This window comes from Hemicordylus capensis, chromosome 7, assembly GCF_027244095.1.
Source record: "Hemicordylus capensis ecotype Gifberg chromosome 7, rHemCap1.1.pri, whole genome shotgun sequence".
NCBI lineage: Eukaryota > Metazoa > Chordata > Lepidosauria > Squamata > Cordylidae > Hemicordylus > Hemicordylus capensis.
Window position 1 is genome coordinate 17,877,762 of NC_069663.1, and position 16,588 is coordinate 17,894,349.

At 45.8% G+C, this 16,588-nt stretch overlaps 1 long non-coding RNA gene across 3 annotated transcripts; it reads left to right on the forward strand.

The window, feature by feature from the left end:
* Positions 1-350: 350 nt before the first annotated feature.
* Positions 351-14,879, forward strand: LOC128333272 (uncharacterized). 3 transcript variants are annotated; one of them, XR_008310895.1, is made up of 4 exons: positions 351-566; positions 2,410-2,495; positions 13,163-13,278; positions 14,732-14,879. It is a non-coding gene; the product is annotated as an uncharacterized LOC128333272 (long non-coding RNA). The 3 variants fall into 3 exon arrangements; XR_008310896.1 differs by lacking the exon at positions 14,732-14,879 and having other exon boundaries at positions 2,407-2,495; positions 13,163-13,802; XR_008310894.1 differs by lacking the exon at positions 14,732-14,879 and having other exon boundaries at positions 13,163-13,802.
* Positions 14,880-16,588: the final 1,709 nt, after the last annotated feature.

Genomic DNA, 16,588 nt, shown 5'->3' on the forward strand with positions numbered 1-16,588 from the left:
AACTTTGCAAGGAGCATCTCTCCTCATATTCCTTCCAAAGCCTGCAAGAAGCCCAAGGAGAGAAGAGGCAGCTGCTGGCAACCTGTCCTCTTCCCTGCTCCCCAACCACTTCCAAAGCTTTTCTCCATGATCGACATCATTCATTTGCTCAGCCCATGTCGTCATCCCCTCCCGGCTGCAATTTCATTTCCACGTATTCCCTGGCTGTCCTGTCCTGTTCTCCATCCCCCACCCCCAAGGTTGGTTTGTGATTATCCTTTTGGCTTCTGACAAAAGCTTCATGCATGCTGCCTGCCAGGTGAAGACCAGAAATGAGACACCGTGTCCCCTGGTGTGGAGGAATGGTCCGTGACATCATGGCAACATTGCTGATAATGTGATGAAGCCTTGGCTTTTGGGACTGAACCTGCCTTGCATTACCTGCCTGTCTCCCTGTTATATTCTATCCAGTATTAGAAGTTTACAGAAGAACAGCCCTGCTGGATCAGGCCCAAGGCCCATCCAGTCCAGCATCCTGTTTCACACAGTTGCCCACCAGATGCTTCTGAGAAGCCCACAGGCAAGAGGTATGTGCATGCCCTCTCTCTTGCTGTTGCTCCCCTGAAACTGATTATTATTATTATTATTTACATGTTATATCCCACTCTTCCTCCAAGAAGCCCAGAGCAGTGTACTCCATACTTGGGTTTCTCCTCACAACAATCCTGTGAAGGTGGTTAGGCTGAGAGAGAAGTGACTGGCCCAGAGTCACCCAGCAAGTCTCATGGCTGAATGGGGATTAGAACTTGGGTCTCCCCGGTCCTACTCCAGCACTCTAACCATTACACCACGCTAACTCCTGATATTTAGAGGCACCCTGCCTCTGCGGCTGGAGTTGGCCTATAGTCACGGGACTAGTAGCCATAGAGAGACCTGTCCTCCGTGAATTTGTCTATGCCCCCTTTAAGGCCATCCAGGCTAGTAGCCATCACCACAACCCATGTTTGTCCCAGTGGGGATCCGGGGGAGGGGGTCATCAGAAATTAAAGGGGAGGGAAAGGAGAAGGAGGAAATGGAGTTGTTTCTGAATAAACGCTTAGTTAAATCTATATAAGATGACTTTGTGTTTGCGAGAGAAGCAGCTATAAAACACTCCCTCTGCCTCCCTTTTCTGAAATACCTGCCTGCTTCTCCCACCCCCAGCAGTTGCAATCTTGCAGAACAGCCCACCCACTGCTGCTGTTGACACTAGGAAAAACACAAACACACAGGGCCAAACTACAGCTTTCATATAATGTGCACTTTGGCCCTCAAACGACAAGTCCTAGCGTTTCCTGTAAGCTTGCACTCTCCCTTCTGCCTTACTCAGCAGCTCCCTGGAGCTTTCCCAAACAGCAGTCTTAAGTATTCTGCAAGGCTTTAGGCGAGTTCGAAGTTGCCCCCAAAAACCCAATGCAAAGAATGGATTTGTTTTGTTTACCCCGAATATAAATCGGGCTACACTCGAACGTACAATGAAAAACCAGAATTGTGTGTGAAGTGCTCCCTAATAGCTTGCAGGGACTTTGGGGTGAATTTGGCCAATATATGAACACACATCTCCATTCCGGAGGAGATGCAAACTTAAAGCCAGGTGTGAAAAACTTCCTGGAGGCTTTACAGACAGGGCTGTTACCCTGAATCTCCTCCGGAAGAGAGAGTGTGTGTTTACACACCAGCCAAACTTGCCCCAAAGTCCACTGGAGATCCTTGGAAGCACTTCACACATAAATTGGGCTTTGTCTTGCAAATTCTAGCTTATCTCAATGTATTTCCAGGTTTTTAAAATGCTGGTGGTTTTAAGCGACTTTTTCTGAAAACGCCAGAGCAAATAGGGAGAGGCACTGACATAGAATCATTAACATGATATATAAAGCAGGTATATGCTTTAGAAATCCCACCCTCATTGGCTAGAAGGGAAACATGGAGGCATGCAATGTGAACCTACACCAAAAAATACCTGAGAGCAGAGGGGAGGGGCTGCTTCCCTCAGTGCCACGAGTGTAATTCAAAGTGGCTTCGCTCCACATTTACCCCACAGCATGAAGCCAAGTGTGAATAACTCCCTGGTTGGCCATTATTATTATTGTGCATGGACCCTGTTACACTCTTAACGCCTGCCTCGAGGTGCTGAACTCAAAATGCAACCAAGGAGCAAAGAGCTGGGAAGGAAGATCTGCACATTTCAGAGCCACTCAGAAAGAAAAACAACTTTTAAAAATATCTGTAGGGTTGATTCAGAAGCTGGGGCGGTTCGCTGTTTTATGACACAAATCGAGAAGTCAGGAAACCAGAGCTGGTTTCTGTTATCAGGACTGAACACAAACAGTCCTGGATCTTCTTGTGCAGTAAGGAACCTATTCAGGGAAACTGATGGTCTTTCTTCAGCAGGACTGGATTCATCATTACGTGAAGCACAGAGTTCTGGGGACAGTAACAGACCCTGCTGTGGCTACATTATCAAGGCATCTGCAGATGTAGGTACCATGCTCAGCTTTGCTCCTTTGACAAAGGTTCAGATCACTTGCTAAGCATTTGAGGAGTTCCCCGCTCATTTCACTGAACTCCTCCCCTCCAACATAACCCTTGGGCTGTTTCGCCCGACTGCCAGAATCCAGGTAGGAGAAAAGCTACCCAGATCTCCATGATTGTTACCCATTCTCCATTATAGAATCCAACCAGGGAAAGAGCCGCATGGCTGACATCATGTCAACAACACCTCCACCGCCCCACCAGCGCTTGCAATTGCAAATCACTTAGAGCAGACCATACCCCAAACAGTTGTTAAAGTCCCCTTCATTGAGTTCTGGAAAATGCCAATTTACTGGCATGGCCACCCCAGACATCACAAAGAAACTGCGGGGCATAACAGAAGCCCTGGGTATTTTCCCCACAAAAGCCTCTGAAACTAGAGGATTTTTAAAGCCGGACATACTTTGGGCTAAGCCAGAATGCTCAGCCTCCATTTGGGAAAAACCAAAGTCCTGTCTGTCCTGGTCCCTGATAACCCGCAGAGACTTTGGGGTAAATCCAGCTAATATGTGGACTGGCAAACTCCAGTCCAGAGTAGATTCGAAATAAAAGCCCTGTCTGTAAAGCCTCCAGGCTTCTTCTTGTGCATGATCAGTTTAAATTTGAAAACGTTTATTTGTTCATTACAAAATGCCATCTGAAATATTTGGTGCTCTCTTCTTCCTTTCCTCCCCCCTGAAAAAAGGTGTGTTTCTTAAAGAGGCAACATTCAGCTGAGACCAAGTTGTGATGGGGTCGAACTTCTAGTGCAGTGATCTTCACTATTTTTCAAGTGAGGGCCATTTCGGCCCCCAAAACCCTTCAATGTGAAAGCCATTTCCCACTGCTGACCTCCACACAGTACTGTGCTATTCTCAGTGCTGGGAGGGCCCTTTAAGAGAGATAGTGCTCTATGGGGAAAGCGCTGGGAAGGGCTCTACTTCCCCGCACCTCTGTGCACACCTCCCAAGGTAGTGCAGGGTTTTACATATGAAACTTGGAAGAATTCTACTTCCAGCTGCAATTAGAAACAAGTCAGAATCAGTCATGACTCCTGCACCAACCGACCCTGACTTATTCTAACCAGGAGTCTTAATAAACCACAGTTTTTAAGACGTCTGGTTAGAATGAGCTAGTATCAGTCTGCAGAGGCAGCTCTTTCATGAGGTAAGGTGAGGCGGTCATCTTGGGCAGCAAATTATTGAGGCACTAGTGAGGCACCAAGTGAAGCACAAATTATTGAGGCACCAAGTGAGGCACAAATTATTGAGGTATTAGTGAGGCACCAAGTGAGGCACAAATTACTGATGCATCAAGTGAGGCACCAAGTTATTGAGGCACTAGTGAGGCACCAAGTTACTGATGTACCAAGTGAGGCACCAAGTTATTGAGGCAAACATTATTGAGGCACCAAGTGAGGCAACAAGTTATTGGGGCACCAAGTGAGGCACAAATTATTGAGGCACTAGTGAGGGGGCAACTCCTGTCTGCCCCCCCTGCCCCCCCCCCCACACACTTTGGGGGAAAGGGAAGGAAAGGGAGGAAGTTGTGTGCAAGGGTTGACATCTGTCACCTCAGGCACACCTCAGGCACACCAAGGACTTGGGCCGCCACTACAAATTGGTTGATTCAGACATCACAAACAATCCCAGCTTGTTTCTTCTAACTGCAGTCGGGAGCATAATTCTTCCGAAGCTCATGTGCGAAGCATAGTGGGGAGTGAGTATGCACTCCTGAAGCTCTGAGACATAACACAAAGACAAATTCACATTTTGGCTCTGCGTGGTGTCTGCACCAGACCAATGAATGGGTAGCTTAGTTCAGATCTCAGTCAGGATTTCCAGTGAGAGTGACCCTGTACAACTTCCTCCTCCTTCCCACCAGTTCCGTCGTATGGCAGTCTTCAGCTGCGATGACATGAAGCACATTCAACAATTCCTCTAGTCACTCTGACGAGACAGGAGCAGCATCTATCAGCAGTAATGGTGACTTCCCTTATTATAGTTCTCAACCCTGAGTCACCATGACTGAGTGATGACTGAGTGTCTTCTTAGCCCTGTAAGAACCAGACCCTCTAAGGAAAGGATGGAAGATGAAGTGAAATACAAATGGCAGTAAGGACAAACGTCTCAAGCACTTTGGTCTCCAGCTGGTGTTGGATTATAACTCTCATCATTCCTTAGGATCAGCCCATGTGGCTGGGGATGATGGGAGTTGTAGTTCAACAACAGCTGGAGGGCTGAAGTTGTGCAGTTCCAGTCTAGAGCAGAGATTCTCATTGTTGGGTCTCCAGATGTTTTTAGACTTCAGTTCCTATAATCCCTGACCAAAGGGCACTGGGGCTAGGGATTATGGGAGTTGAAGTCCAATCACATCTGGGGACCCAATGTTGAGAATCCCTGGTCTAGAGCAAGTGCATGAAAGGACAATGCAAAGGATAATGCAGGGCATGTCTTTACCTATATCTATTTCTAAGCAGTAGAATTGTCCTTCTCCTCTAAAAAGGCTTCAGCAGATATTAACTTTCCTAACAATAGTGTGCCATCAAGTCGATTTCGACTCCTGGTGCCCACAGAGCCCTGTGGTTTTCTTTGGTGGAATACAGGAGGGGTTGACCATTGCCTCCTCCCGTGCAGTATGAGATGATGCCTTTCAGCATCTTCCTATATCACTGCTGCCCAATAGAGGACCAGTGGGGATTCGAACCGGCAACTTTCTGCTTGTTAGTTAAGCATTTCCCTGCTGCTCCACTTAAGGTGGAACTAAAACAAAATATATTTCCTATTTATTTAAAATATTGATACAGCCCATGGAAGCTCACAAAATTAATAAAACAGATTTTTTAAAGATAAAAATGTAAGATTAAATTTTCTAGTTTAAAAAAATTGCTTTTGAGGCCCCTAGCCATCATAAAAATAAAAAATGATGACACACACAAACAAAAAAAGGCACCAAAAGAAAGCTGAGAGAGTGTCAGATTTTGGTTCCATAGGGGCGAGCATAAAAGCAAGTTATCAGATGCCCCCAAATTAACACATGTCTAAATTTGAGGCCCCCTATGAACTTGAGGACCCAGCTAAATGGCCCTTTTGCCCCTGCCCCCCACAATTGGCCCTGGTTAGTATTGTTTCCATTAAAAAAAAATGATTTACTGCAGTCAGGAAACATACAGAAAGCAATACATTTCCTATCATCTTTCCATGTTCTGGATCAACATCAGCAAACTTCCCAAGCGATAATCCTAATGGGTCCATAGATAATTCACAAGTAGTTATTGCTTGTATTAAATGTAACAGAGGATGCCCAAACGATGTCTCCTTATCACAGGACCACCAGGAGGTCTTTAAACCCCCAATATCTTTTTCTTTATTATTCTTTGGGGATTTTGGGTACTCGGCCTTTCCTGTGCTGGAGTGTACATCAAGTCAGCTTTGACACAGAAATGTGTCAGCAGTGGTATTTCTTTCCCAGAAGCCATGGAATTAAAAAAAAGAGCCATCTGCTCCGCCGTCTTATCGAAAGACCGTCCCCATCCCACCTTCCTGATCAACTCACACACACTCCAGACCACAGAGTGCCCTAAACAGCCAGCGATACCACAACTGTGAAGACAAGTGTCAATGTGTGCTTAATATTACTGATTTAGGGACAAACAAGTTTCCTCTTCCGCTTCCCACATTTTAGAAATGCACGCGGCCAGATATTCTGCGAACTGTGACGTCCACAGCTGTGTTCTTGCTTCCTTGTGTGATCTATTGCCCTCTTTCAACTCTTCGAATTCTAAAAGGGAAGAGGAGGGCCGGTTTTTAATTCTCAGCAGAACTCTGAAAGGCTGCAGTGTAAGCCTCATAAGTCCCCACGAAAGAAAATAACATAGCAAGAGATGCCAGTGCAAATACATTCCTATCACACAGTTCATACTAAAGCACAATACTGGATGTTACCCAGAGGTCATCTATACCTCCTCCCTGGCTCCAGACAGCCACTGACCCTGCTCCACACCCTGTCTGCCTGTATTTATTTATGTATTTATTTATGTATTCATTTATTGTTAAATTTATATACTGCCTTTCATTAAAACAATCCTAAGGCGGTTTACAGCAAAACTTAAAAACAAGATTGTAAAAAAGACACAATTAAAATATTAAGCTAAAAATATAAAACAAATCTGATTAAAAATTTAAAACACAAGCATAAAAGCAATACAGAGTACAAAGAGCAGTAGCAGAGACAATCATATAAATGTCTGGGTAAAAAGCCATGATTTAACATGCTTTCTAAAAGCTGTGATGGAGACTGAGGAGCGAATAGCCACCGGCAGAGCATTCCAGAGTCTGGGGGCAGCAACAGAGAAGGCCCTGCAGGACAACCGAGCCTCCCTCATTGTATATTTGAGTACAATATATGGCAGTGTGGAAAACAGCCACATCTTGGCTCATAGGAGCCCTTGTCAGACATTTTTATGTTGTACAGTCCTACAGTCGTCTTTACACTTGTACATGTTAGTGGCAGAAGCACTATCCAGCCATTATATTGTACGAGTGTACAGATATCTGTACATGTGTTTGTGTGAATGACAGTACCTGTGTTCATTTCATTTATCTGTCGCATTTATACACCGCCTCATATAAAATCTGTGGGCGGTTTACAGATTAAAGCACCGCAACAATTAAAACCTTAAATAAAACAATATAAACCAAATTAAAATGCAATAATTTAAAAAACAAACCTGGGTACGGGTCCCTCAAATGCATGGTTCTGTTAGGAAGTAGACTGCTGTACCTGTGTTCAACGTGTGAATAATTTCTCTACCGGTGTAAAGATCTGTACCTCTGTACACTGTACACTCATTGTGCGAGCGTGCAACATAACGTGTGAATAGTGTAGGGTGGCCCCTTCCACATCACCGAAAGAGGACATTCATCACCAAAAAGAGGACGAAAGAGGGTGCTGATTTGCATAAAATCTTACTGATATGTATAAATATACCTATACATTAATATAGAAGAGACCAAACTTTTCCAACGGCAATATTAAAACCCAAGCGGCCATCAAAGTATTAAATGTCTGTCTAATCCAGGGATTCTCAACGTGTGGGTCCCCAGATGTAATTGGACTTCAACTCCCATAATTCCCAACCAAAGGCCACTGGGGCTGGGGATTATGGGAGTTGAAGTCCGATAACATCTGGGGACCCACACGTTGAGAAACCCTGGAATCCTTTTGCCTACCCACCTCCACCATGGTCCCCAAAAAGAGGGTGGGTGGGGGAGGAAAGCCTTGGAAAGCTTACCTCCCCCACAGAGGATCATCCTGTTGGTGCTGTGCACGCGGATCGCACGCCCAGACACTCCACCACTGCCCTGGCAGAACAGAGGCGCGGGAGCCGGGATGCGTGATACCAGCCCCTGGAAATCCCATAATGCACAGGGGCCCCCCAGTGATGGGCAGGCACCCATTGGTGTATCGGTGCCGGATGAAAGCAGCTGGTGTTTACTCATGGTCAGGTAAACAGGGTTAAGGGTGCACTCACTCCCTTAACCTCATTAATGAGCAGGTTACCCCTGCTAACTTGGCAAAGAGGCACCTTTTAAGGTGGTGATTCTCTTTATTTAGCAGGGGGAGAGTAACTGGCCCTCTCCACCCCCAGCACAGGACCTCCAGTGACTGTGGCTGGTGTCTGTCTTAAGTTTCTTTTTAGATTGTGAGCCCTTTGGGGACAGGGAGTCATCTTATTTGTTTATATTTCTCAGTGTAAACCGCCCTGAGCCATTTTTGGAAGGGTGGTATAGAAATTGAATAAAGAATAATGATGATGATGATGATGATGATGATGAGGCGGACTTCCTAGGTGGGTTTGCCACTGAGGCACTGATGGGAACCTCGTGAGAACAGCCTCATTGTCTCAGTTCTGTGGTGCCGGCATGCTTGTCTATATTTGAATGTAGCTATGGACTGGCTTAGCCACGTAATGGCGCGGTGGGGCAATGACTTGCCTAGCAAGCCAGAGGTTGCTGGTTCGAATCCCCGCTGGTATGTTTCCCAGACTATAGAAAACACCTATCTTGGGCAGCAGCAATATAGGAGGATGCTGAAAGGCATCATCTCATACTGCATGGGAGGAGGCAATGGTAAATCCCTCCTGAGACAACCACAGGGTCTGTGGTTGCCAGAAGTCAACACCGACTCGACGGCACACTTTACCTTTATGTACTGGCTTGTGGGGTGGAGTCACAGTTTGTTTGTCTGCTCTTCCACTTGCTGTCTTGAATTTCAGTCTGAGAGGTTCTCTCGCTCTCTCTCTCTCTCTCTCTGCATTAGAGATTGTTGGCCCATTTATTGTTTTCTTAGCAACAGAGGCTATTCTCACGATGGGGGGAAGCCAGCTAAGGGAGCCCAGCCCAGTTCCACCCCCCCCCCCCGCCATCGTGAGAACCACCGGGCTTGCAGGCATTCCCATAAGGAGTCCCATAACAACAACAACAATTTATATTCCGCTTTTCAACACAAGTTTCCAAAGCAGTTCAAGCCCGCTCACCCCGCAAACCCCCTTTCGGCTCTACACACGGATTGTATGTAGATATTCCAAGTGATTAACTGCCACAGACACGCAAGTCGCAATACAGTTTCCTGCCCACTGCATGAGGTTGAGATAGCATTCTGCTGGCATTCAAACAGGGCTAGCACATGTGAAAGCACGGAAGGATGCACAATGAGATCTGTTTGTTTTTTTAAATCACCTGGTTTATAATTTTAAACCAGGTGATTTTATTATTGCCCTGAGTCACCGTTCTTCAGCCTACAAATGCTGATATAGAGCCAGCGAGAACAGGGGCTGAGAGAAGAGCTGGTCTTGTGGTAGCAAGCATGACTTGTCCCCTTAGCTAAGCAGGGTCTGCCCTGGTTGCATATGAATGGGAGACTTGATGTGTGTGCACTGGAAGATCTTCCCCTCAGGGGATGGAGCCGCTGCTCTGGGAACAGCATCTTGGTTCCAAGTTCCCTCCCTGGCAGCATCTCCAAGATAGGGCTGAGAGAGATTCCTGCTTGCAACCTTGGGGAAGCTGCTGCCAGTCTGTGAAGACAATACTGAGCTAGATAGACCAATGGTCTGACTCAGTATATGGCAGCTTCCTATGTTCCTATGTTCCTATTTGTTTGCAGGGCTGGCCATAGGCAAAGTTTGATTTGGGTGCCCCCCAATTGAGAAGTGTGGAGCCACGGCTTTGATTTGCGTAGCTCAGGCTCACATGAGATTGAATGACGGTATTTGCAGATGATCAGCGAATGAGGCTATAGTGGGAAAGAGTTCCCAGGCCTGTTATGGGGGCTAAGCTCTAACACTTCAGAGATGAAAAGATCCGGCTGTTTATTTGGAAACCCAATCATTCTGAGACCATTTCTTTTCGGAAATGAATGCGGAGGCAGGCGATTCATCTTCAAGAGAAGGAGTCCAGCTTCTGAGACTAGCTGTTGATTGGGGGCTTAGGTGCCGTGAGCAAATAAGAATATATATTTGGGGGTGCAGAATGTGAGGTGCGGGGGCAGGATTGCATGTTACATTCTTATACCTCTGGGCAGTACTTCAGGGGTAAAATGCAAGAAGGAAAGAGTGGATAATTGGCAGTGCTATATCCTGGCACTGTTTATGTGCCTCCCCCGTAAGAATCAATGCCCTCAGCAACCTCGGCTGCCGGTAAGTTTCTGGGCAGAGTGCAAGATTTTTGTTATAAGAGAGAGAGAGAGAGAGAGAGAGAGGGAGAGGGAGAGAGAGAGAGAGAGAGAGAGACGTTTATTCGGTCACTGGCCAGCAAAAATTTACAATAAAACAGTACACATTTTACAAATAAAATAACATAACCTATAAAGCCCTAAACAGCTTGGCCCTGGGTATTTAAGAAGACGCCTTCTTTGCTATGAACCACACCGCCCATTGAGATCGTCTGGAGAGGTTCGTCTGCAGTTGCCACCGGCACGTCCGGTGGCTACTCGGGGACGGGCCTTCTCCATTGCTGCCCCGAGGCTTTGGAACACACTTCCTGCTGAAGTAAGAGCCTCCCCATCTCTCACAACTTTCAAAAGGGCAGTCGAGATGCATTTGTTCACCCAGGCTTTAAATTAGATATGTTTTAATTGTGTTTTAAGAGTTTTAACTTTTTAAATTTTGATTGTTGAAATATGTTAATCTTTTTATTGGTTGTTTTTATTGCTTTGTAAACCGCCCAGAGAACTTGCTTTTTGGGGCGGTACAGAGATGTGCTAAATAAATAAATAAACAAACCGCGTAGGTCTGTCTAGTGGACAGGCTGGCCCTGTTCATTTGAATGTGGGGGTCAGCTGGTAGAATTAAGTACAGAGTGCGGGGGGGGGGCGGTGAGCGAGAGATCTTTATTACAAGCGTTGATCAGATACAGAGAGGCAAAAAAGCCGATTGTACAGCAACTAAATTAAGCACAAGCGAGGGAAACTCCATCCAGAGCCCTTTTTCTAGTTTCTAAGCATAGCAGAAACCAGCCCAGTACTTTCAGGTTGTTGTTTGTGAAGGGCTAAAAACATCTGCATGCCACAATATGCAGCCACTTCCATCCAGATTTCCGGACCTCATACTTGTACAGTAGAACATAAGGCCAAAGATGATGACTAATTTCCCAGCCAGCATATATAGGAAAGTGCCCCATAATCAGTTTAACTCATTTAACTGAGCACTTGCAAAGCATACCTTTTAACGGGGGCGGGGGGGAGGTTGGTCCATACACACGTTAAAATTTTCAGGGGAGCACCAAAAAGTGGGGAGGCCAAGTTTTGCCCCTTAGTTGCTCTCCAAATACATTACAATATAGCAATGTAATAATTATTTGTTAATAATTTAATTTATTATTATTATTATTATTATTACATTTATATCCCGCTCTTTCTCCAAGGAGCCCAGAGTGGTGTACTACATACTTGAGTTTCTCTTTCACAACAACCCTGTGAAGTAGGTTAGGCTGAGAGAGAAGTGACTGGCCCAGAGTCACCCAGCTAGAATCATGGCTGAATGGGGGTTTGAACTCGGGTCTCCCCGGTCCTAGTCCAGCACTCTAAACACTACACCATGCTGGCTCTCGTTTGTTTGTTGCCCTTTGGGGTGTAGGGCACAGTATTTCATACTATATGCTTACACCACAGGGAAGTACTACAGGGTACATGAGATACAAGAGGGAAAGAAAGAATAATTGTTAGTGCTATGTTCTACAACAGCACTATATTCTACAATAGCACTATATTCTAGTGCTATATTCTAATATTCTAGAATAGAAAATATTCTACATTTGATGCTATATTCTATATTCTAGCAAATGAAGAAATACTTCGAAAAGCAAAAACATAAACAAATAATACAGACAATCAAGAGACGTAAACTGGAGTATTGTGGACATATCCTCAGAAGAGTAAATGATCAAATACCACAATTGACGCTAGATTAGAAGGGAAGCTAGCAGGAAAAAGATCAAGAGGAATGAGGAAGGAGGGATGGATGGGTGACCTGAAAGGATGGCTAGAAATGGACACAGAAAATATCCTCCATGAACATAGGAACAGAGGAAGCTGCCATATACTGAGTCAGACCATTGGTCTATCTAGCTCAGTATTGTCTACACAGACTGGCAGCGGCTTCTCCAAGGTTGCAGGCAGGAATCTCTCCCAGCCCTATCTTGGAGAAGCCAGGGAGGGAACTTGGAACCTAGATGCTCTTCCCAGAGTGGCTTCATCCCCTGTGGGGAATACCTTGTAGTGCTCACACATCAAGTCTCCCATTCATATGCAACCAGAGCAGACCCTGCTTAGCTAAGGGGACAAGTCATGCTTGCTACCACAAGACCAGCTCCACAAGACCATGATTCTAGGGACTGCGATCTATGGCTTTTGCTGGCCACCAACCTCTCAATAGGAAAAGGCACATGAAGAGAGAGAGAGAGATTCTGGCGCTGTTTACATGCCTCCTTCCCACAAACTGGTGCCCTAGTCTACTGCTAAGTTCTGCCTAATGGATGGCCCAGTCCTGTTCATCTGAGTGTGGTGAACAGCTAGTAGAATTAAGTATGGAAGGGCAAACAGTGGTGATGCAATACAGGAGGGGGAAACTTGGGGGGCAGAGAAAAAAGGAGGGGGCAGACCTGTCCCTGTCCCACCCCTAACTACAGATCTGGCGGCAGGAAACAAACACGTCCTTCCAGTTTGATAGGCAAGGGGGAAGTTTGGCATTCCGCAGCAGAGAAATAAATCCAGGCACTTGGAAAACTTCAGTCAGACACTTCATCTCCACCGTTATTGAGTGGGAAAGGGTTAAACAGAGTGTGGACTCTGTTCTCTTGCAGGGAAAAGTTCGTCAGCCCTCATGATCAGTGCAAGACTTTTTTTTTTTTTTTTTTTTGACAAGAACCGGGTGAGGGAGGGAATGAAGCCATGTGGATACACAGCCCTGTCAGGTGGGTAGGACAGAGAAGCAACTGCTGTGGACCTAGCTGAACATTATAGGCTAAGAAGAAGAAGAAAAGGGCGGCGGGGGGGGGAAGAAGGCAATGGTTGAATATTAACAAGGCATCAGGACTTAACGCAGACTTTCTCTGCTCATTCCTTTCCATGACTGCAGATGGCCGATGACTCTGTTGGCTCTCAGGTGCACTGTGCACACGGTATGAACAACAGGCGGTGGGAACCTGCAAAACAGGTCTCTGTGACCTCATGATGGAATACCTCCAGCTGGCTGTGAGTCATGCATACAACCCATTCCAGGCCCAGTATCAAGGAATAAGGAGAAGTCAACATGGGTTTAGCTTGCCGCAAAAACCTAATTAAAAAAAAAAAAAAAACCAGTGCAAAGCCCACATGGTTGCACAGGGCCTCTCCCCATTTTGTGGGGGTCTTGCAAGTTATTTATTTGTGTAACTATGTAATGCGTCTATATACCACCCTGTATAAAATCTCAGGGCGGTTTACAATCTAAACAAACAGCAGCTAAAACCCAGGAAACAGATGAAAATGACTGTAAATAAGTTCACCACAGCAATGCGGAGAGACCCAATTGCTTCAGAATGTTGTGAAGGGGGGAACAAAGATTGCCGTCATCTAGAGCAGTGCTTCCCAACTGGTGTGCTGTGGTATACTAGTGTGCCATGGGTCAATGGTTGGTGCGCCCCACTGACTTGCTCCGAGTCAACTCCAAATCCAGGGAGTCTCATCCATGAGCCAAGCACACCCATTTTGGCTATTGGTAGCATCTCAGGGACTGAATGCTCATAAGGATTTTTGACCATAGGAACATAGGAAGCTTCCATATACTGAGTCAGACCATTGGTCTATCTAGCTCAGTATTGTCTTCACAGACTGGCGGCAGCTTCTCCAAGGTTGCAGGCAGGAATCTCTCTCAGCCCTATCTTGGAGATGCTGCCAGGGAGGGAACTTGGAACCCTCTGCTCTTCGCAGAGCGGCTCCATCGCCTGAGGGGAATATCTTCCAGTGCTCACACTTCTAGTCTCCCATTCAAATGCAACCAGGGTGGACCCTGCTTAGCTAAAGGGACAAGTCATGTTTGCTGCCACAAGACCGGCTCTAGACCAGCTCAAGACCAGCACAAGACCATGTCTACCCCCCAGAGATGGGAAACAGGTGAGAGCAGGGGTGGAGAAATGTTGTCTCAGTTTATCAGCCAGACAAAATATGTTACTTATCAAGCTATGTTGGCACATTGCTCATCAGGACTTTTTTCACTCATCAGGCATCATTTTTCACTTGTCACAGACTAGTAGACTAGTGGATTTCTGCAGCCCTGGGTGAGAGCACTGTTACACTTACAGCTTCCTCTGTGTTATCACCCCTTCTTTATCCCTACCACCAAACAATCAGGGTAAAATTGCAGTCATTTTTGCAAAGAGGAAAGAGTTAGGGTTAGGGTAACAATGAACCAATTGTTGTACTTTCTCCAAGGAGTACATGGAGTACATGTTCTTCATCTCTGAAGAACATTCCTGCCAGTTTTCCATTCCTCTGTCAACATGGATAAAGTGCTATCACAGTTTTTTGTGCTTTTAAAATGCACAAATTAAAATATCATTGCACATTTGGCCACTGCCGGACAATAAAAGGGTCAGGACAATAAAAGCTTGACAACACACTGAAAGCTGGGAGTATTGCAATGCTATTGTCTATTTTCCATTTCTAGGGCTGTAGACCTTGTCAAAAATCACAATGAGAATTCGTCCCCCGAGATGATACCAACCACTTCTTGTATTCTGTCTAGTAATCTTTTAGAAAAAGGAGGGAAAGGAGGAGGAGAAAAACGGAGTTGCTTCTGAATAAAGTGCTAATTAAACCAACCAGCATAAGATTGCTTCGTGTTTACAAGGGAAGCGGTTATAAAGCTACCCCAGCTGGCTCATGTGGTATAAATTCCCCGCTTTGGAAGCTGACTTGCCCCATAATGCACCAGGAAGGACATGTCCTTCCCAGTGCATAAGAGAGTGAGTTTGAGTTCCCTGCTTTTGGAACTGGCTGGCTCCCTTATGCACTGGGAGTGATGTGTCCTTCCTGGTGCATTATGGGGCGAATCAGCTCGAAGAATGCGAGGGATGGCTATGAATAATAATTTAAAAGTATATAAGGAGGAAGAAAGATAAAAATTTTAAAAACCCCAAAATTGTACAGTTTTGCTGCAACACATACACAAAAGGTGAGCATGTTATGGGGGACACGTACATGTTGTGTGTGTGTGTGTGTGTGTGTGTGTGTGTGTGTGTGTGTGTGCACCTGGGGACTAAACACACACACACTGATCTAGAGAAACAGAGTTCAAACAGAAGAAGGGTGACAAAGGAATTCGATCAAATTCCTCAAGCAAGACGCACAGTGGGGGGACTCCAATTATGCAAGCCACATCCAGCTGGGCAAGTTGCATTCTCTCCAAGCGCCATGCTTCGATGCCTGATGTTGCTGAGTACGGAAAATAACACCATGGTGTTATTGATTTGTTCACAACCGATTGCGAAAGACCCAAAAGGAAGTGTAGGAGCTTTTGCAGCACAAACAAGTCAGACAACATCACACATGACACTGGTGCCATTTCTTCCGCAGACAAAGGAGTTATCCATTCCCATTTATGGGACGGGGCTGTTGCTCAGTGGGAGGGCATCTGCTTAGCATGCAGAAGGCCGCGGTTTCGATCCCCGGTGTCTCCAGGTAGAGCTGAGAAAAATTCCTGTCTGAAGCCCTGGGGAGCCCCTGTCAGTCGGAGTAAACAATCCTGAGCTAGATGGACCAATGGTCTGACTCAGTAGACAGCAGCTTCCTATGAGCAATGTAGAATGTTAAATTTAAAAGGAGAAGTGCCAACGCTCAAGTCTGCCTAGAGATGACATTCTATTGTCCGGAATCCTTCTCCATCACCCAAAGTGCATAAGGCTAAGATGGGCTGGGCTCACATGGTAGTGAGGGGAATGCACTCTGCAAATGCTCAGGGGCATTTCCCAACTGTTTGGGGACTGAATCCTGGCACTGAAAAGAGTTTTCAGGGCTTGAGCCCTGCTGGCAACATAATGCATAAATTGGTGGTTCATGAATCTAGGATGCAGCAAAATCCATGATCTGCAACACATGGAAAGGTATGTACATCTTAACAGGGAGGTGGTGGTCGCAGGTTCCATAGCAGAGCTAGGAATCAGAGCTACTTGATTCCCTGGAAAACTGCTGTCAGTCAGAATCGATAATACTGAGCTAGATGGACCAGTGGTCTGACTCAGGGCCTCAATTCACACAATAGTTAGAATCTCGGTTTAATGTGGGGTACTGACATTAGCGCGATTATGAACCCACACCAAGGCGGGAATCCCAGATTCATCTCGAGCCATAAACTGCCTTGGCATGAGTTCACAGAAGCTCTGTTCACATGTTATGTTCAACATCTCTGTTAAATTCACACATTCTGTTCATGAAGTGTACAGAGGTACAGATCTGGTAGAGGTCTTCACACGTGATGTTGAACATAGTTACAACAGTACACGTCCTAACTGTACAACTCGAGGGG